This window comes from Antedon bifida, chromosome 8, assembly GCF_963402885.1.
Source record: "Antedon bifida chromosome 8, ecAntBifi1.1, whole genome shotgun sequence".
In the NCBI taxonomy this organism is placed as follows: domain Eukaryota; kingdom Metazoa; phylum Echinodermata; class Crinoidea; order Comatulida; family Antedonidae; genus Antedon; species Antedon bifida.
Genome location: NC_136233.1, coordinates 22,958,417 through 22,981,309, shown reverse-complemented (window position 1 = coordinate 22,981,309; position 22,893 = coordinate 22,958,417). Strand labels below are relative to the sequence as shown.

The 22,893-nt window shown below is 31.3% G+C and overlaps 1 protein-coding gene across 1 annotated transcript in view; it reads left to right on the top strand.

Annotated features, from left to right (window-relative positions):
* Window positions 1-11,879: 11,879 nt before the first annotated feature.
* Window positions 11,880-22,893, top strand: part of LOC144850168 (cell adhesion molecule-related/down-regulated by oncogenes-like) — a 29,304-nt gene continuing 18,290 nt past the window's right edge. The window contains exons 1-2 of the mRNA XM_078707391.1: window positions 11,880-12,148; window positions 17,294-17,403. The gene's annotated coding sequence lies outside the window, so the exon portion shown is untranslated. The remainder of the gene's footprint in view (window positions 12,149-17,293; window positions 17,404-22,893) is intronic.

Below are 22,893 nucleotides of genomic sequence, written 5' to 3'. Positions count from 1 at the left end.
CTTAAAAAATGAAAATAAGACATTGTTTACATGCCTACATGTCATCTCACACGTAATCTGTCAGGTCAAAGTCATTAAGTTTTATTCAATAAATGAAATGATAAGAACAGATGTGTAATAATACAACTAGACTATAGTATGATTGTTTCCGATTGGTCAGTTGTGTTGTGCAGATAAAAAACACTACTGTTTAAAGTTTAAACTATTATCATTACTGAATAACTTCCTTGATTGCCAGTTAATGGTAGTGACCGGGTAATTGTTTTAATCAATTGGTTACTACTTCCTCACTAGCAGCATGTTAAGTTCAGTTATTATTTGTTGGTGTTAGGCACTAAGGATTACCCACTAAGTCCTTATTATTAGACTTGTTTCCGGTGGGATACTCTGGTAGTGAATTGGGCAGTACACCGGGAGACGATACCCTACTCTTCTTCGAAGAATGTAAAGTACTGTACGCTAAGCCACTCTCCTGCGATATATGCCGCTCTCCTGCGCTATATGCCGCTCTCCTGCGCTATATGCCATTCTCCTGTGCTATATTCCACTCTCCTCCGCTATATGCCACTCTCCTGCGCAATATACCACTCTCCTGCGCAATATACCACTCTCCTGCGCTATATACCACTCTCCTGCGCTATATGCCGCTCTCCTGCGCTATATGCCATTCTCCTGCGCTATATGCCACTCTCCTCCGCTATATGCCACTCTCCTGCGTAATATACCACTCTCCTGCGCTATATGCCGCTCTCCTGCGCTATATGCCGATCTCCTGCGATATATGCCGATCTCCTGCGATATATGCCACTCTCCTGCGCTATATGCCACTCTCCTGCACTATATGCCACTCTCCTGCGCTATATGCTGCTCTCCTGTGCTATATGCCTCTCTGCTGCACTATATGCCACTCTCCTGCGCTATATGCTGCTCTCCTGTGCAATATACCACTCTCCTGCGCTATATGCTGCTCTCCTGTGCTATATGCCTCTCTGCTGCACTATATGCCACTCTCCTGCGCTATATGCTGCTCTCCTGTGCAATATACCACTCTCCTGCGCTATATGCTGCTCTCCTGTGCTATATGCCTCTCTGCTGCACTATATGCCACTCTCCTGCGCTATATGCTGCTCTCCTGTGCTATATGCCTCTCTGCTGCGCTATATGCCGTTCTCCTGTGCTATATGCTGTTCTCCTGCGCTATATGCCTCTCTCCTGCGCTATATACAGCTCTCCTGCACTATATGCCACTTTTTTCAGGCTTACTGATAGCTAATTACCCCTGGCGTAAGTTTGTTCTTACTCGATCTTTTGCTGTTTTAAGTTGGATTGGTTTTTCAGTAATTTTATGTCATTGTTAAGTGTTACTGTTTATGTGGGTCTCTGGTTTATTTCATAATCACATTAAGTTGTTCGTTTCTAATAACCATTCTTCGTAGCCGTCTGAACAGAAAATATGCCCTGTAATTTAATTGTTAGAAAATCATGTTAATTTCACGCAGTGTAAACCAGTGTTTATGCTAGGCTGAGTATGCATTGTATTGCTGTTTGTCTGTCTATTGAGAAAAGTCCAAGTTATTTCTAGAGTGTTATTATAGTGTTTGATATCTTTACACGTTATTAATAATATTTAATCTATTAGCTGGTAAACAACTTTAATAATATGATTATTATTGGTGTAGTGGTGTACTGTATATTGGGGTAAAAATAAAGTATCACATATATTTTATAAAAGCTTTGTCAAAGATGGTGTATAAATTGTGGAAAGCTCACAGCTCAATCATCATCAAAACCAATGAGCTGATAATTTTATACAAAAACACATTAAGCATACAGTACAGTAAATGCCTATTGTACAGAGTATGTTATTATCTAATAAATCTACTATAAAATTAGTAAAATATTGAAAATTCAGAAAATGTTGTAGTTCAAAATAAAGTCTAATCTAAACTATTTGTAAATTGTTCGCAAATAGGAAATAAAAAGCAGTGTTTTAATCTTTATCCATCCATTAGTGAATTTTCTCTGTTGAAAACATTATTGAACACAAATTGTACAAAATAATATTGACCTGTGTACTTATTATACTGTTTTGGCAAACTCCCTCTGTGAAGAATACAGATTTCAAACTTGCACAGTACCAGATACCAGGTCACATAAAATTAGATTTTAAATTTTGCAACTATATATTTATATATCAACTTTTTTTGAATTATAAATTGCATTATGTTTTTGTAAAGTGTACTTTTACAGACAGTTTTCCACTCTTCTATTCAAATGTTCCATGGACCTAATTTATGTGTTTTGGTGTAAACAGAAATTTAATGAACATCCCCATTCATTGAATGGACTAGTCCTTGCCATTAGTAACAGTTGTTTCTGTGGATACATTCCTTCCACTAAATGAGTGGCTAGGGTTCGGCCAAATCAAAACATGATTATGTTTCACCTTCTAAAAATAAGTACTGTACAGTACTAGGACATAGCCACAATGTGCATTGGTATTTATTTGGTGAATTAATTTAATATTTAATCCTAATCTCATTGGATTGGTTCCAACTTAATTCTCATTAGATTCAAACTCTACAGTACTGTATGTTTAAAGTCTTAGACTTAGAGTTGGGTGCAGGCAGACTTAAAATTACTTCCACAAAACTTAGTTTAGACTATAACATTTAATTTACCAAATGTTGTTGTGTTGTGTATACCTCTGAATCAAACATTACCCATTCAGTTTCAATTAAACCCAACAATCTACCATATTTTTGGTAATGGTAAGAAACATGTTTTTGTATTGTTTAGGCCTAGAGGCCTTGGACCCTCTGGTGCTGTGAGTGAATTTAGAAATGCATGCTGGGAAGCTTGAGTAGAGTAGGAATGTTCAATTATCCACATGGGGTCAACTAAAATGATTCTAAGAATAAACTAAAATATTAGTCAATTTAAATACTCAATGAAAAGATAAAATGAAAAAATTCCTTTGAAAATGCAGAATGGCTACTTTGATATTTTGAAGTTCAAATTGATTTTGTGCAATGCATTTTGGGATTTATAGCGGGCCGCTATAATAATTAGAATTGACTTATTTTTCACATTTTTAACCATTTAAAGACGAAAAAAGTTATCGCAATAGGACCATATAGTATTGTTTTTACATTAAATATAGTTTGTGATCTTAAATTAGATCTAAAAAACGTAGGGAAGGTGTCTTTAAGCACTGTCAAGCTGTAATTCCACTACAAGTTCAGATAAACCATGGACAAATAAGATAAACTAATGATTTTCTGTTGTATTTTTCAGGATTTGAACTTTGACCATGTCTGATTTGCAGTTCATTAATTAAATCTTTTACGATGTGCGTGCGGTGAAAATTCAGGTAAGATGCAAAGAGGTTGGATGTTTGTTATTTCATTGTAACCTAGATCAAATCTTTTTCAATGAATTGGTTGCCATGCCATGTGACTAATTTTGAAATATCTCAACTAACGATTGTAAAATAAAAATATTCCTAATGTAACCATCATTTTCTGGTATGTGAGATGATTTCCTGTTTGATAGTAAATTCAAAACGGTACTGGATATGATCAACTAGCGTTCCTGTGCTCAACAGAACATCCATTCATAGAAGCACGGATGAAGAAAGCCTAATTTTACTGTAACTATAGTATGGTCCCAAGACCTTACTATACTTCCGCTTTAGTAGATAGAAGATTGAAAAGTTTGTTTATAGTTGAGGTTAATTTCTTTTACTAAAAAGAAGGGGCAGTATTGCTTGGCTGATTTCGTTTGAATGTATTGAAAGTTCGCTTGGTTTGAAGAATTGCTAAAACTGTAGGTTTCATCCGATTTCTACGGATCAATCATGCTTTCAAGAATATCATTTCGCTAGACATTGGTTAATTCGGACCACATCATTATTTTTTTAATGTCAAGAAATTAAAAGAAAGTAGGCCTACCTTTCAACAAAAACATACATTAGGTACACTTAACCTTTGACCTCTATGTATAGTACTTCCTTTTAATGTAATAAAACAAATCTTTGACAGTTCAAAGGTTAATGTTGAATTTATAGTCTCCTATCCAGATGTCTAGACCAGCTGTCAATGCTGGAGTCTAATTTCTAATTTACCAATTAATTCTCTGTGAGAGGTGTTGAGGCAGAACCCATAAATTTTACCTGTAGTTATTCCGTTTAGATCTTTATCGCACTCTGGGGAAGTGTGTGCAACTTTTGGGAGACTTTCTGTTCAGCTATTAACTTTGTTGTAAGAACTTTGCTACCATTGTTCATCTAAATTCTATAAATATTTTGTTTATTACCTACCTCTGAAAATATATTATATATTTGCAATCTGTGTTCTTACTTTCACAGATGTAATAAGTACTAATGTACCATTAAAATAGGTTTTTCAAAATGTTGTTTTAATGCTGAACAGACCTAATAAAATGATCTGCAAGATTCAGGGTGTCTTGACATGGGCACTACATGCGGGATGGGTCCCGCATTTTAAAGTGATATTTAAAGAATCACTCATTTTGCACAAACAAATGTATGGTCACACATTAGCACAAATTTTCTTTTTTTTATTAAACTGTGGGAAATTAAAAATTGTATGTGAAACATTGAACCAACAATTTATAAGCGGCATTTAAAATTCCTATGTTATAAACTGATAAATGATAACTGGCTCAACTATATCGTCATAACGATTGATTATTATAAATTGCAATACATAAATCTTTCTTTATTGGATGTATCAACATTGTTAAAAAAGCAAGTGGTCTGTAAAAATATTGTAGTGTGAAAGTTTATTTACAACGGTATTTGTCATGTTTTATGGCCATAAAATTATTTATAGAAATATGAATATAAATTAATATTGTTTGCATAATAAATATTTCTTAATGTTGGAATCTGTCCCAAGAAACAACTTATCACAAAGTGTGAAGTAAGCCAGCCCTTGGCCCCAGCCCTTGGCCAACCTAAATCTGGTCCAGGTAAAGTGTAATTTGGAACTCGGACAACCAAAACGTAACGTAAACTCAACTAATGTTCGCTGTGACACTTCAGTTTTTGATGAAAACATTTTTAATCGAGTCTTGACACTTTTCTGTAGGAAATGGTTAGGCACTATGGATCTGAACATACCTCAAACAAAAATATAACATTTACTGCTTGATACAGTAAAAATAAATACTTTATTGAAGAAAAAAAATTCCCACACAAGAAAAAGTGTGAAGTACAAGTTAAAGGATATGATCATTTTAACACCTTTTCTGAAAATACCTTATCAACAACCTTTATGAGGTTGAAAACAACCTTTACAGTCTGTGGAGTATTTCTGATTGATGTAATTTTAGTTTCAGGTGAAAAGTAAAAAGTATTGTCAAAAATTATGGCACCTTTGTGTTTAGTGTGCTTGTTGTAAATATGTTCCTATGGGAACCAGATGACAACTCCATATTTTGTTGTTTACACCTCTATTTTATGACATCAGGTGTTGATTCTAAATCATTTGATTTTTAATATTGTCACATTTTTTTTTATAATGATCAAAGTTTTATTTTTTTTTATATTACTTTTTTTTTATCTTATTAATTACAATGTCTTTACTGTATGTTGTGTTAAATACTTCAGTTTTGTAGAGAAAAAGAAATGTTAGTGTATCCCAAATTGTCCTCTAGTGATGGCTCACATTTAGATAATGTCTGCTAGTAGTTCCTAAGACTAGGACATCTACAAATGGTGGAAGAGCTTTTGCTGTGGCAGCTCCAACTCTGTGGAATTCCTTACCAATTTCAATCAGACAATGTACTACTCTAAACTTTTTCAAGACCCAGTTGAAGTCTTTCCTTTTCATTCATTTCAATTATTGCCACTTCTTGTCTATATAATTTATGTACATTAAGAGCTTGCTTATAATGTGATATATAAGAATGTACTATTATTATAATAATAAAAAACAAAGCCAGAACCCCAAGGCAGCTCATATATAAGTTCATATATAGTAGTTATTTTAACACTACAAGTGAACCCTGTAGTCTTCCCTCTGGACTAACCTGATTTATCACTGGATTGCTAAAACAGGTTTAGGGTATATTGGTGGCGTCATGTCCCCACAGTACTCCCCTGGCGTAAGGGTTTTCAATGGAGTCCTTCTGTCATTTTGAATTTAAATCAATGGGGGTGGTCTGGTGGGATATCACCTGTTATTTTTTATTTTTATATTGCTATAAAATAGTATAATAATGTTTACATACAATGTTCTAATTTACTGTTTTATTGTGACACTTGATAGAGCACAAAAATGCACACAATTTGTTATATTTTTGTTTACTAAACAAATTGACTTGCTTACCAACTCAAGGCCATAGCGAGAGGTTAAAAACAGACAAGCAAAGATGCTTTAAATATAATTATTAATTAATATAAAATATGATGATCTCTGTTGGAGAATTGCCTTGCCTTGCAACCCTGTACCCCTTTTACACTGATCTTGAGAGGAGAAACAAGTTGAACCATCCCTATACAAAAGATGTGGCTTTTTAAACCCCATTTACATTGGATTTCCAGCTTCAGCTCAGTGTTCTAAATAGCGACATGTACTCATTTCTATAGCAAATTTAAGCCTCGCCATATATTTTTCTCCAGTAAATATGCCTACACTACTTTATTGTGATTATTTTCTAATTTTGTCTAAAAATATAATCATACATTTCAAAAATCTAATTTCAATATGGCCATGTCTCAGGTTAATGAGTGGTTACAAAATAAGTGTATGTAAGATGTAAGAATGAGTGAATAGTAATCAACAAAACATTAATGTAATTGGTAAAAGGATACCTACAAACGCAACAACATTATTCAAGTCATAGTTGAACACTTCTCAAGTAAATCCAAAACTAACCACATAATATGATACTCCTAAAGTGGACCACTGTAAATGTTTGCATAATCAAACGACAAATTAGCTTTAACTTATTATAAACTACACATTGTTTCTAACATTAACTAGCAATGTACCTAAATCTTTATTTTTTCTATTCTTTAGATTTAGTTTTATTTTTAATTAACATATTTATAACCCCCACAAACAACAAGAAACAAAATTAACAAAAGTAAAATTAATTTTTTTAGTATGAGGTTGGAAAGATATCATGTAATACTGATGAAATGTAGTTTGAATGGTTTTTTTTTTGTGTCCTATTGTTTTTAAGACAAAGAAATAATTCATGGCATTTTAATTAAACATTTTTATTGGATGACTCAGGCTTATTACATTTAAAACTGTTTGCTGCCCTCTTTTATTTTACCAGATTGAAGTCGCCTGCAGAGAACCTTTTGAGTAGAAAGTTTAAACATGTTTCAAAAGTGATTATGAAAATAATCTGTTACTATCACTGACAGAAAACCTTGTTAGAATCTACTGCATGTTCACAAAATTCTTGAGTACAAATCTGATTTAAATATATGCATAATTCAAGTTTTATGCAAATTTTCCTTGTTGTTGACCTCATTTATTTGAAATTACTAATATGTAATAACACAACAGTATGGAAAATACATCTTGTCCAGATATTTGTGTCTGAAAAAGTTGATGAGCATAGAATATAGACAGATTTATTTCTTGTGTGTTGCATTGTTAAGCAGTTGTTTAATGTTATTACTGTCCTGTACATTATTAAGCTCTTAGGTATGTTGTGGTTTGAACCAATTCAGTATTTAACATAAATTAGATTTTGAAAAATTTAAAAAAACCTCAAATAGGTAGTTCTTGTGAGCAAATACATTTCAAACCCGTAGATTAATGATAAATATTTTTATGAAATCCTACATCAGAAAAAACATAGGCTACATAAACTACTGCAGATAATTTTTACCAGCCTCATTATATTCATATTGTAATGTTAATGAAAAGTAAAGTAAAGAAATGTTCATTGGTTGTATTTTCATCATACTATTTGTAACATATCTAAAATAATTATTTAGAGCACGGTTATTTAGGCTAGGCATGGTATAACATACATGAGAATAGGATAAAAGAGGCCGTCCAGTCTCCTACAGAGCAACACAGTAAAAGCCTACAGCTTATACATGTTACACACAATGAAAGTTACAGTTCCAACTACTAACGCAATTGGATGTGAGGGCCAAGAAAAGAAACCATTTGATTTTGGCCCCCCTGGCAGGCAAATCGGCAATGCCTTCGGAAAGCTGGTCAATTCCTCACATTCTTGCCGTAATTAAGAACCGCTCAAATGGCAGACAGTCCGATGATCGGTGGTTTTTGTGACGAATCATCTCGCGTTGTTGATTTTGTAACATGGTTTATGTCATTGAGATGGGTGTCGAGGTGTTGATACAAGATTAAATTAACAACTTGTCATTTTTTTCTATTATGATATTCTAGATTTGACCATTTTGTTGTTTTTTGTATTCAACCAAAAACAAACCATTTATTAAATACATATTACAATGATTGGTAAAGAATAATGTGTACAAAAAGATTATTTTTATGTAGTATTATGTACAATTATCATTCATAGAAAATAGGAATATTTATAACAATATTGAATTTCTTTCTGAGAATCAACATGTATGTATCAATAAAGTTTTGACAATTTTTACCTAAATTTTAACCAAAAAACAACAAAAATCCAGAAAATGTTGTTGAAAAAATAGTTTAAATACAAATTATGACTATCCCATTATCATTTATAGAAAATAGGAATATTTCTATTTTTTTTTCATTGATTTTTTTTTCAGAACAAACCTTATGTATATAAAACAGTTTTGACAATGTTTACCTAAATTCAACAAAAAAAAGAGTTATAATTTTACCCAAAAAAAGAAAATACAGAAAATGTTGTTATTAGCATAGTTTCTTACAAATGATGACTATCCCATTATCTTTTTGAATGTCACTATTTATAACATTTTACATCACATTTGATGATTCGACAACGTTCAATTTGCATGGAATCACGAAATATCTAATGGCTTATACCAACTGACAGTATCAAAGCACGCAACCTTCACGATTTAAGTCGCATGTTCATTTACGGGCTGTGAGCATGTACCGCGTAGAATTAAGAATTCTTTTGGAATGTAATACTTGTAAATGGCTTTTGCAACAGTCACTATCATAAGCGGCTCTGTATTAGATCAATACTGCCCGGTCAGGGGTAGCCTGACCGTAATGAAAATTGACAAGTAACTAGTTAGAGGCTTGCGTTTGTGTCAGATATTAATACGAAGCCGTTCTTTAGTTACAGTTATTCTACGAAAGGTTGTGTTGGGCTTATTAGTGCAGTATTACCGATTCATACAATGTTCTTCATACGTCATTACAGAATCATTACAAAATAAACATAGATGGTGATACAATATGTCTTCATCATTTGAGTGTGATACAACATTTATATTTATTTATTCTGTCTTTATACTGAATGACACTTTCAGTGCTAAAGCATTTATTTCCAAAGTGGTTCAGTAGAGAACATTAACAATATAATAACAGATAATTCAAAGATAACTAACACAGTAATTTACATTAGTACACACACATTTACAATAATTTAACTAAAACATACAGATATAAATAATGGAAGGAATTTAATAAAAGTATTTTAAAATGTAAAGTTTATAGTAACTTTATTTGTACCAATGTAAACACCAATCAAAAATATTTTAATATTAGGTACTACTATTATTTTCATCCTGTCCATTTACTTACAATTTTATCTTACACCTTATTTATTTATTTATTTATTACCATCTTTACTGAGGGTAACCTATCCAGTTCCAAATAGAACTGATCATTCAGGGCCCTCGATAAAACATACTGTACATACAGTACAACACATAAAATATTAAATATTCAAATGACATAATATATATTAAAGGCCTATAAATTTACAATGATTATATAAAATTCATATAGAATTCTTAATAATAGAAGCTGCTGAGAAAAATGTTCAAATTTGGTTGCCAAGAATTTGTTATTGTTTGTATAGATAGGTAATAACTATTTTTCTCTATCTATTATTTCTTCAATGTTTGTCTTGTTTGTTTCATCATTCCCAAGGTTATTTTGTCTTTTCCAATTTTCCTTTTTATTTTCAATAGGTTGCAATTTCTCTTTTCAGGGAACATCTTCATTAAAATAAATTGTGATTAGCACATTCTATTGTATACAGTCAACTCTCCCAATACCAGACTCTCTGAAATCTGGAAACTCTCCCAAAACCATACTTTTCTTGAGGTCCAAAAGGTCCCAAATTCATTTTTACCATTCCGAATACTAGACTTTCTGAAAAACGAGACATATAGGCCAGCCCAAAGGTGTCCGGTATTGGGACTAATAATGTTGTTATGGTTATAAGTACCATATTAACTTACCAAGTTATTATTTACTATGACAACTCAGTTTAATTTTTAACAACTAATGAATATATACCTTTCGACTGACTGCTAGACAGATGATGAAAATGTTAAAAAATGTTAAAACCAGACCACATCTAAGATCTGGTAAGGTAAAAGTTTATAAATGTATTGAGGAGATGAACTTGATACAAACTACATTGAAAGCCTACTTGTGTGTACTTAATATACCATTAAATACTGCAATGACGTAAGTACTCGTTGACAGCTACTTAAATACTATAAATAAACATGAATTTATTTACCAGACTCAAAATACCATTTTTTTTTCATCAATAATTTGTTTTATGAAATTTTCATTTTATACTGAATTAGATGTAAACTGTTCTTTAGATGACCTGTTGTTCAGTTATCAATTACAAATTTCTATTGATCTGAAAATAGAGAAATTCATTTTTCGAAACTATAACAAACATTAAAATCAGTTTATTTTTAAAAGGCAGAACATTATTCGTAAAAATATAGAAAAACATACTTTTTATTGGATGGGTAAATTTGGAAAGAGCTGTACGACGTGTTTCATTCGTCATCGAAGTGATGGATGATAGTATTATTCATTTACCAAGCTATTTTATCACTAAATTTGCAACTACATACTGTACCCCTTCTTTCGTTTTTCATACTATTTATTTTATTTAGAACAAAATAAAACTTATTTCCAATATTAATCTTTTTATTCTTTAATTCCCAAATTGGATAATCTAGTTAAGATTTTCTGTCAACCCTCCTAAAAGTTAACAGGTTATTTATTATTTGCATTTTGAACACCTGTTACAGGTTACTATAACCTGTTACTATAACTGAAATTCAATTATAATATTCTGTAAACTTTTGTTTCTTTTTAGCCTTTTATTTTATTTCATGTATTTGTTTGAAAAAAAAACCTTCTGGGGCTTCTAAATAGACAATGAAGCTCTATAGGTCATAAGACACAAGTCCCAGCTTAAAGTTTACTGACTATTAGCATTATCACTGCTGCTGCTAAGATTGGGTGTGTCATCAATTACATACTGTACTGTATCTGTCTTTTTATGTCATTTTTATGACGTCAATGAAGTATAAAGGTTTATTGTTTAGTTTGGCAATAAACAACGCTTTATTGTTTACTGAAAATGAATCAATTTGTATTTTTGATGAAGAGAACTGTTAAAAAAACCAATGAATATGAAAAATTAATTAGAAAGAAAGAAAACAAAAAGCACATTATGAAGAAAAAGAAAAAAGTTATCTACAAGGTAACAAAAAAGTTATTCAATAAATTACATAAAACAAAATTTGTCATTTTTATGCAAAAGTAAAATCTTGCATTCCTATTGGTCCAGAAGAAACTCATTTGCTGACAATAGCCAATAGGAGTTGTTCTATTGACAGTGTTCTGCAAAAGATTGTGATATAGTTGAAAGCCTTTAGAATTTAGATACCTAACTAGCTAGCTAGGTTGTTTTGTGTGGAAAGTCCTCCAGTGACTAGGCAATCGTTTGTTGCAATTGTTAAGAAGATTTACTCTGAATGGTTCTCATTTTAAAAGGATTTATTATAATTGAAAGGACTTGCTCTGAATTCCTAATACACTGTCAAGTGGCTGGATTACCGGAGAAGAAAGGGAGGATCTTGCCCTGACTGTGATCAACACAAACTACCCTAAGCTGTCGTGCCACAAGCCTAGACAATTAGTTATTCGTCTAATTGTAAACAACTTTAGTTTAGGTAGGCCAATACTATTTTTATTCATATCTAATTATCACATTGATGTTTATTAATTAAGTTGTAATAGTAAATCTTAATGTAACGTTTTTGTGTTATCTACTACTAACTACTTGTTGGTTCCAAACTTTTCATACTTCATTTGTTTTTTGTTTATCTGTTAATAATCTTGTTAACAAATGCATTTCTTTCTACCATCTATTACTATTTCCATTTTTTAATATTAGACTAACATCGAATCTTGAATCTTCATTTTGTTTCTACATTCTACTAGTCACCATAGACTAGGTCCCAGTGAATCTGCTTTTTTTTACATGATTTTTGTCATAATTTTAATACATTGGTCTTTCAAAAACTAGTACCTAAGTTCAAACTTATTAGTGTACCCTCAAGGTACCGGTAATTAAAGCAACATTAAATATAAGAGTGTTTTTCCTTCAGTAAAGCTTAACTTTCCTGTATTTTTTAAAGCCTTGGTTCTATGCCATCATAATACATTCTATATCAAATTTACTTTAGTGACTTGTAGCCTTAGGTAAGTAAATATACATATTAGTATGAACTTGAAAAACACAGTTCAAGAAACTGCTATCAACTAATACTTTTATCAGGATTTAAATATATTATCAATATTTACTTATATTGGATAACACACATGATGTTTTAAAGCCTATTGAATAAAGTATACGTCAAGTATAATGTATTTATCTATGGGTCTATGATTATTATAAACTATATAATTTGTATACAAAGTTTTTAAGGCAAGACTGGGTAGGTAAACCTTCTTCTTGAGGTAAATAATGCGCTGTTTTCACCTTGTTAAATCTCTGGTGGTTTGCTTACAGTTTCAACAACAATACTCTACTGTATTAAATAATCATGCTTTTAATTCTATCATGGAAGGAAAGAATACTTTCCTGATTGACTATCCCAAGGCTTTTGATTCAATCCTTTTTTAAAATAGTTTATTCCCTTCCAAAAGAACCAGCATGTTGGAAACAATTTATATATTGTTTCACTAAAGATCATTAAGACTAAATGTTAAACTCTGAAATTTGTTGCACAAAATGTCTTGTTTTATACAGAATGCATTTTACATACTAGGAAAGAATTTGGAACTTTTTTTGGACCTAACAGCAATTCTGATTGCAAGCCAAGGATTTTTAAATCTTTTTAAAAGGACACTTAAGAAAAAAGGGGTTTGTTCAAATTCACTAAATTCAATTAATGTGTTTGACCTACAATGTAATAAGGTTTTCCTTCTAAAGATGTTTTTACGAAGGAAAAGTAGAGAAGATTTAAGAATACAGCTTGGGGTGGAATTGTTGACAATATTTTGTTAAGAAGTTGAATCCATATTGATTTGTACGTATTGTGTTAGTCTAGGCTAGTTAATCCAGATGCAAATCATTAAACAATGCTTATAGGGTTGATAACCTGTGTTCAAATCGCTACAAGAATGCTTAACTATTGATAAATCTAGCCTACAACACCTGAACGGAAGTGTTTTCCAAGACAATCAAGAGAGGCATAGACTGTATATGCGAAAGAATTGACTTCGTTGATCATGTCCTACTTGTCTGGTACTGCCAATAGTTCATCATTTTTTTTGCCATTGTCTCTGTTAAAATATTATTTCAATTTCTTTCTATTTTATACTTTTGTTTATATTGTAATTTACATTTGAAATGTTTAGTTAAATTTGCATAAAGGTCTGTCTCTATTGTTTTTCTTTTCCACATATTTAGATTTTAAACTTCTACATTTTACATCTTTCTAAAGATAATGATATTATAATAATATTGTCATTGATACTGTAGTCTTGTATACTAATAAAAAATGACCATTGACACTGAAGTCTACAAGATCTAATATAAAAATTAAAATGTTTTTCTTTTTGTATTTACTGTACAGTCAATTTTAGAAAAATACCCTTAAACATCTGCAGAATATGGATGCCTATTTAAATATGTGAAGTATCATATCTTTATATCTACAATCATTTATTTATCCTTTTTGTATTATAATTGTTTGTTACGATGGAATGCAAAACGTATATTTATTTCTTTCAGTAATTTTAAAAGTCGTAAAAGTATCTGTAGATTTTGAGTGAGATAGTGATCTTGTGTGCAATTAACTGTTGATGGGTTTTGATTGTTAAATTACCTAGAACGAGATTAGTAATTCAAATATTTGTTCGATTGAGTAGTTTTTACATGAGAATTGTCAAGTCGTTTAAGTTTACTTGCACTATTGGAATTTTAAATAGTTCTGACTGTTTGCTTGGCACAAGTTTGATATATTTTATTCACAATGCATCTTTGGTAATTCAGATTTATTACCTCTTTTTTGTAATAAAATAACAGATATTGTTGGAATATTTAAAATATTTTCTATTAAAGTAATGCATTGTCTAAACAATTGAAATTTATATTTCCAAATGAAAAAAGAGAAAGTTTCTTGTTTGAAATTGATAAATTACAGTACAGTATGGTATTTGAATTTGTTTTATTTTGAGCTAATATTTGATTCTAATAATAATAGAAGGTAGAGCAATTTACATAAGATCATATGATGAACAGTATTAGCATGGTGTTAAAGGCCCACTCTTGAGATGAGATTCTCTGTGACTTAGTAGAGCAATGTAGTGTGATATAAAATTACTACATGCTACCTGTAGGCAGATATACAATATAACAAATGATATCAACTTTAAAAATCAATCGTTTGATCTTTGAAGTGATAAGAAGCTGTCTAAATATATAAGTTACAAAATTGACATAACATTGGCTAGTCAGGTGTGTCAGTATTTTATTGTCACATGCATGTTTAAGGTGAACTATAAGTGAAGTTTACTATGAAATTTAACTTCTGTGAGTCAAAAGCAAAATGTCTCACAAAACAGGTGCTTCCAATCTATTAACTATAAAGCAAATTCAAAAAGTGTTGATAAAAATTCATAAAAAAATATGATTTGGTTAAGTGTTTATTGTTTGTGCTTTTTGATATTTGCAAGATTTATGACCGTGTGCTGAGGTATTTGCCCTCTGACGCCATTCTGTAATTCATAGAGTATACCGACATCTGCAATTCATATTTAGTTTCTACTTTCTCTGGGTTTCATTTGTGTTCATAAAAATCAATGGCAGTTTTATCAAAAGCTGTGATTGTTGGTAAATTTAGGGTTGTTTTATGTTGGTGCCTTGGGGCAAAAAGTGTTGAGGTCTTTTAAATTGTGATGGACCCAGTCCAAAAGTTTATAACCTGTAACATTGTTTATATATCTGTTTACTTCATCAGAATTAACTTTTGGAAGAACCAGATTTTGACACAACCAACTCTTTTATTGTTATCCCATTCTTTTCAACAATTTGCATTACACAGTAGTTCCTTCTTCTTTAAAATATTGAGAAAATCAGTAAACTACTTTATACAATTATGTCATTAAGCAGACCAATTTAATTTCTGATTACTTTTTTACTTGACATAGGCCTACTGCAGGTATTTTAAGTTCTGCAACTTCTGATGAGGTTTTTAAATTGAAGTTAAGTCTGTGGAAGCTGTTAATTATAATCAGTGTTCAGAAGAATAAAAACATTGCTGCATTTTATAGAAGGTAGCAGCCTATTCTGGTTGCTATGCAGTCTGTCACTAGTTGTAGTGTTTTTCCCTTGAGTTTAACTTTAAATGACAGTTAGTGTACCAGCCTAGTTTATTGTACCTCTGAGATTGCTTCACCTGCTTTTTAACATAACTCTACAAACAACCAACATTCATCACTTTTGAAGGGTTTTATTTGTTCCTGGCTTATGCAAACTTTTTAATAATAAACTTTGATATGATTTTTATGGCTTTTTATAAAATGTTCCAAAAAAATAAGTTCACTGCACTATTTTTGTATTTTGCTTCTAAGTTTTTCTTATTTTTTTTTCTTCTAAAAATTCTTGTTAACTTTTTAATTTTATATCCACATACACATGACTTGGATAATAAATTAATAGATAATCGAGTAAATCTCTGAAATTAGAAGCAAAAGTTATTCCTGTCTTTTTGGGTCCAAAGCATGCAGTCTTCTCTAAATCATGTAGAAACACCTCCATCATGTCTAAACCATATATTCTTTCATGTTTAAACCAACATCCTTGGTTTATCTGCAGGACATCTGCCTGTGATTGGTGAAAACATTAGATTTGTAATAAAGTCATCATTTTACACCAAGTTGTTCCAATTTGTTCAATGTTTGAAAGATTAAGGTTACTTAGTCTCTCATCAATTGAATAATGATGTCTGTTGTTAAAATTGTATGATCTAACTGTAATTAAGGTAATTAATTTTGACCTCTTTGGAGGTCATTAGTCCTGTATTTCATTGACATTTCCTATTTAATCTCTTGAAGATTTATCTATTTACATTTACAGTTCTTACTAAATGTTTATTTGAACAATTATTATTATGATGAAATGCAGCAAATATTCATTTCTTCCTTCTTTCTGTTTCAGTCATTCAATTATCTCTTCATTCTACATTACTTTAGTAAAGCAAATCTTTAAATTCTGAACTGAACTGCCAATCAGTAAATGTTCTTGTAACATATGTTGATTTATTTGACCTTTCCCTTGGGCTAGAGGTAGTTGACACTGCTATCTGATGCGAAATAACACTTTTTATTTGAATGGTATCCAACACCAGAATCTGAAAGTTTAACATATCATATTTTATTTGGGTACACAATACTTGCTTTCACTTTAATTAACTCTGGTACCACAATACTTCCTGGTTGCATTAAACAAAATGCGAACGAATTTGAGAAAGGATTTAGTAGAAATAAAATAATTGAAATGCTCTATATATAATAGATTTTATATGAACAGAATGATTATTATAAATGGTCAATGGTTGGTTTGTATCTGTCTTGTCTAAAGCCATGTCTTTGCTATCAAACTTTATGTTACAACAAAATGTGATTTGGCCATATATGGACATGATGATGTCATATCACTATATTTGGGCATATCACTATTTTTGGCAAACTAGTTTGATAGTGTAGACAGAGCTTAACTGATCATTGAAAGTCTGAACATCTTACAATTTTATTTTTATATTTTGCTTTTCAATTGTCAATGAACTGTGTTGTTTCTACCTTTATAGGTGTGCCAAACCTGAGTGAAAAGTGAATAATTTGTATGGAAACCACTACTTCAATGCGGACGTCTCCGTCACCTCTTATCTAAGCCTGGTTTCAATAACTTCCACTAAAAGTAAGTTTTTCTACATGTCCTGTTTTTGTAAATCTGAATGGAAAATGTAAAAGCACACACACACAATTTCAATAAGCTGTTTATTAATCTGTCTAAAAAACCTTTAATTTTACCAGTTTCTGACACATCTTTTACAAATTTGTTTTTGCAATATTGTTCAAATACAGCATGTTTTCATTGATTGAATTTTATAACTTTTATACTAAGGGGAGATACACTTTAATTATAATAATATCAAAACGTTAGAAATATAGCAATCGAGTTAAGGTTTGTTTTTATTCTAGCCTTAGGCAACGAGAGGTTCAACTCAAATCTAATAGCTTGTCTAGCAATGAGACAAACTGCTATAATGTGTGCTTTGAAGCCTGTAAAATGCATTCAGTAAATGTAGTGATTTGTGAAATTAGCTAGGCCTGATTACATGAAAGACCATGAGCAACATAGTATGCTGGAGGCTGAACAGAAGCACTCAACTGCTTTGTAGGAAGTGCTGTGGTTTTGTTTTGTATCTGAATTCAAGTGTTTAAAATTGATAGAATCCTTTGGGAAGTAGAAGTAGTAGTAGTTAAATCATGTTACCTATTGTAAAATAACTATTTACTGTTTTTATTCACTTTTAATTAAGTCACTTATCAGTACAAGTTTAGTTTTTCAAGATTTGGTATAAGATTTCTTCTTCAATATTAAGGCTTGTCTCAGTAACTTCAAATCAATCATTCTATATAGATAAATGCATTAGCTGTCAAAAGTGAATTGATGGGTATTGAAACATTTCAACATATTAAAGATTATAATGATATCAACTATGATTTTTACAGTTATTACATCATGATATAAGTGATAGTTTATTACTTTACACCATGTAAATATTTCCATAAAAGGAAATGAACTATAAGTGAGGTTAATGAGAGAATGTCTTGATGTTTTGGTTTTTCTTTAATCAATGAATATTGTGTCATTGGTTACTGGTATCTAAATCTCTAGAATACTCCATGATTTTATTGGCTGTTCACTTTGTTGCATTGTGAATTTGACATCCCTCCAAGTTGTTAGAACATTAGAAACATTGTTAAAAATGATGATTTTAGAACTATTTCCTTTTTCCTATCATTACTCGGAAGTTATAGACAGTTCCTGCATCCAAGTTTTTAAGAGGCATGGGATGTACAAGGGTGCTGGAGTGTGCCATTAAAACAACAATGCTGTCCCACACTTTGATGTGGTCTCCCTAAGGTGTCAATCTGCAGCTTGGACCAGTTGCTTCTGATTGCCTTTGCAGGTGTTGGACCCTTCTAGGCAAATATCAAATCAAGCAATTTTCAAGTCAATCATGTGACCCCAACAAAATAGTACATATACTGACTTAACATTGCAAGTTTGATATCTGAGTCATATCACTACCAAGCTTTGATACAAATTAAGTTACATTTTCAACAACTAGGTTGATATCCAATTATGTTTCCAGAAGTTTAGATTCCAGAAGAACAAAATAATTTGTGTTATGGTAAAATATTTGATGAATTACTGAAAGCCTATACTGCATACATTATACTGTAAAGACATTTTTACATTTGATTATTAAATAAAAAAATAAAAAGAAATATAACATAATATAACATAAATATCAGAAATTTTGTTCACTATGATTTGTCACAAATTCTACACAATGTCTTTTATTTAATAAGTTTCTTTTCCTTCAATAAACTTGTCACACTTTTGTAGAGGGCACTATTATTGAATTTATTTAAATTTCTGGATGTTATCTCACCTCTGATCTTTAATTTCCAAACTTTTACAACAAACACAAATAAACAATTGCATCAATTGCTCCAACATCTATTCAAAGGTCAAAGGTAAGGAGAAATGTGCTGATTGAAGATATTGACAAGAAGTGTATGTGAACAAAGTTATTTTTTTTCTTTTGCCTGGGGTATTCTACAATGTTTGGTCAATAAATAGAAAGAGAAAGGGATGTAGAAATTATTTTTCTTTAAAATCTCATAATAAACAAATGAAAAAGAAAGACAATGTTAAAAACAATATAATTTTTTTATAAACAGTCTTGAAGCTATGTTAATGTTCATTTTAAGAGAAATGTGTAAAAATTGAAGTTGTACGAAAAATGAAAGCTATTATAAATGATGCCGTGTAAATGTCATGTTTAATTTGTTTAATAAATGAGTTTGTTTTTGCATTTAGACTCATTTACTCGTCTCCTGTAGTTTCCTAGTGGTGCTGTCAGTTCTGAAGTACTTTGTCGCCGCCAAACTCATACTTTAAAACTGCTCCTCACAGTTCCATTTTTAATTAAATTGTTCACCCTGCTTCGTAACTTTGTCATTCATCGTAACTTTGTTTCTCTATTTAAATAGATACATTTTAGGGTTGTCATGGTTGATCATGTTAAGAATTTCTAAAAGGGTCATGTAGTAACAGGAACCTAGAGAGCATAGAGGGTGTACGCAACAGTCTGTTGGAAGCAATAGGGCCTACGTAGGTCCAGATCCATCACAGCAAGACACAAAACAATTCACTTTGTGTACATATTTCTCTCGTTTTAACCTCTCCTATTAAAATATGTTTTCATCAGCGGACCTGCCAAAGATCTTGCCGAGATTTTGAGTTAATGATTTTCCGCATTTGGCGGCCATACAAATCCCAGCATGCAATCAAGCTGATTAGGTTTTGGCTAGAATAGCTAACAGACTACGCCAGCAGGGTACACATCATTTTAAGCAGCCTTCTCTATGCAAAAGGCCAGCAGAACAGCGTTTTAAATTGTTTAGCTAAATTCACAATCAACAATTAGGACGATTATAGGATATGTAATATCTAAGTCTATATTTACATAACAAATAAGTCTTTTTAAATTGTCTCTGATTTGTTAGGTCACATGTTTTACATATCATCCATCCAAAGTTTCAAATTTATTGATTATAATTAATGATTTAAAATTATACAATTTACTATAAAATTGTATTTCGGCATTTAGTAAGTTGTATAAACTTTGCCCTTTTATATTTTATTTAAAAGAAGGTCATTCTTAAAATAATTAAACTATGCAGACCTAAACAACTACAGGTTTGTCAATAAGTATCTGTTTGATATCTTTCTAATTTTAACCCAAAACTATAAAAATAACTATTGAAATTTATTTAATATAATACAAATGTAATTGTTTTCAGAATCTATTATTTTCATACCACTGAATTTGTGTTAATTGTTGCTATGGTTCCCAGGAAGTTTGTATAACATTTCTATAATGTTTGTTGTTAAAAGGAAATATATGTTGTTATTGTTTCTTTGTTTTGATGTGGATGTAATGTACCGACATACAATGGACAGGTGATTTTGTTTCGTATCATGTGATCAAGTTGTACGATAGTACATTGATAACTCGTTTTCTTAAAAATAAATGTTTTCATATCCTTGGGTTGTTGTTGGAGTCCCTTTGAGCTAAGTTGTTTTAGTGGGGTGTTAGAGGGTGTTAATTACAGCTGCAAAACTCTACCTTATCCACCTTTTTATTGAGCTGGAACTAATCAAGCGCAAGTATCCTGACCTGGTTGCCAAGGATAAGAGTCAAAGGTCAAAGGAATTCATAATTGAAAACAAGTTTTCAGTTTCAAAAGTAATTGTTTGACCTTTTAAACATTTTTTTTCCATTTAAGTAATTTCAAATGAAATGTTTGAAAACAAACAAAATATTGTAATGATGCTTGCTCTTCAAAATGCAAAAACAAAACTCATTTTCTTATCAACTTAGTACTAGTCTAAGATATTTTCAGTATTTCTGATTATTAAATTATAATATTTATATAAAGATAGTTTTCTTCATCAAACTACAATTTCTTATAAATTCCTATTTTTACCAAATAATATTTAATAAACTCAAATTTATAGACGTACTGTATTTAACTGTATTATTTATTTATTATTTCATTTAAATATTTGTTGCTGATATAATAAAAATAAATTTATATACCATCTTTGAAAATAAACAAAAAGTATTTAAATTTAGATTTTACGAAAATATAACACTTGGATTGAATTTAAAATTGATACACATGTATGGAGATCACTGTGGGGTGACATTCTGGGCTAATTTTGGAAGATTTGTACACGTTGCTGTGTAAACTTCTTTTCAAAACAAAAGTTAAGTACTTATAATAAGATCATACTTTAATACTCACAAAGATCGGTTGAAAAGAAATGACTACAAGAGGCACTCAAAAAATTAATTTATATTGAAGATTGGAGTATGTATTTAATATTCAATTTGCGAAAATCATGATCAGTAATTTAATGCTGATGTAAGAGTAAACCGGACATTGTCCATTGCATGTCCACATTGACCTTTAGCCTTTGACTTCCATCTGATCTCCCCTTTAAAATGCATACCACCTTTAAAAATTGGCACCCTGTTTGTGACATTAGGTGCACCTGGGGAGACCATAGTCCAAGTATATTTCTGTCCTTTTCTAATTCAATAGATAACTTCAGTTACAACTGCATGCTGATTCTAACTAAATCAAATTTACTATGAGGGCAGAAATAGCAGGCTCTGGTAGCGACACTCTTGTAGTCGTGGTGAGATTGTTGCATGATTTAAAGGGGGGTTCCGGGTTTAAAATGAATAGTAAAAAATGTAAAATATATTTGTTTGTCTCTTGAACGGTAAAAGTTTCAATTTATATAAGCGCCCAGTGAAGCAGAACGAAGGCTGTGAAATGAGGCCAGATTACAAGTGCAGCTACGGCGATATGACACTGTGTTACAGAATAGGAAATTCGTGAAATGGTCAATCTTCCGACGACTCGTTATCATTAACCATATCAATTACTTTTGTAAAATTATACTTATCTGATGTAATTTTAGTCGGTCTTCCCATTTATGAAGTCAATTTTCTATGAAAATTTATCAAAACAGTGAAAACTTAGATATGTTTGCACTTTACGTTTGCCGATTTTCGCACTGACTTAGGGAAAGCCTTCAAAATCAATGAAGCGTAACGTATACATTCCTGCTGAGCGAGGAGAGCGAGACGACGATACACGTGCTCTCTCTGCCCATGCTTGGCATCGTCACGTGATAAGCAGATACAGTATACAATACCAAACTGGTCGGGTCGAGTATACCCGTCTATAATCACAACATGAACGATGTACAGTATTTTATTGAAGGTCGACTCGACCTACCGGAATGGTATAGATAACATAGCTCGAATGAGAGAGTTGGAATATTTGTAAACATAAGTATTGCTAATTTTAACAAGTGTATCCTATAGTAAAAGGCCTGGTAGTATCAATTCGCATAGGGTCTACTACACTAGCTAGCTCAATTTTTAACTGGGCCGGATCGGCCAGGTCTCCTTCCTACTACCTGGTCTACTTGCTTGATGCAGTATCCGCTTTTTTGGAGAGTAAACTAGCCTAGGCCTATTTTAGGCCTACTTAGACGACCGGGACACCATACGTGCGGACGGCGATC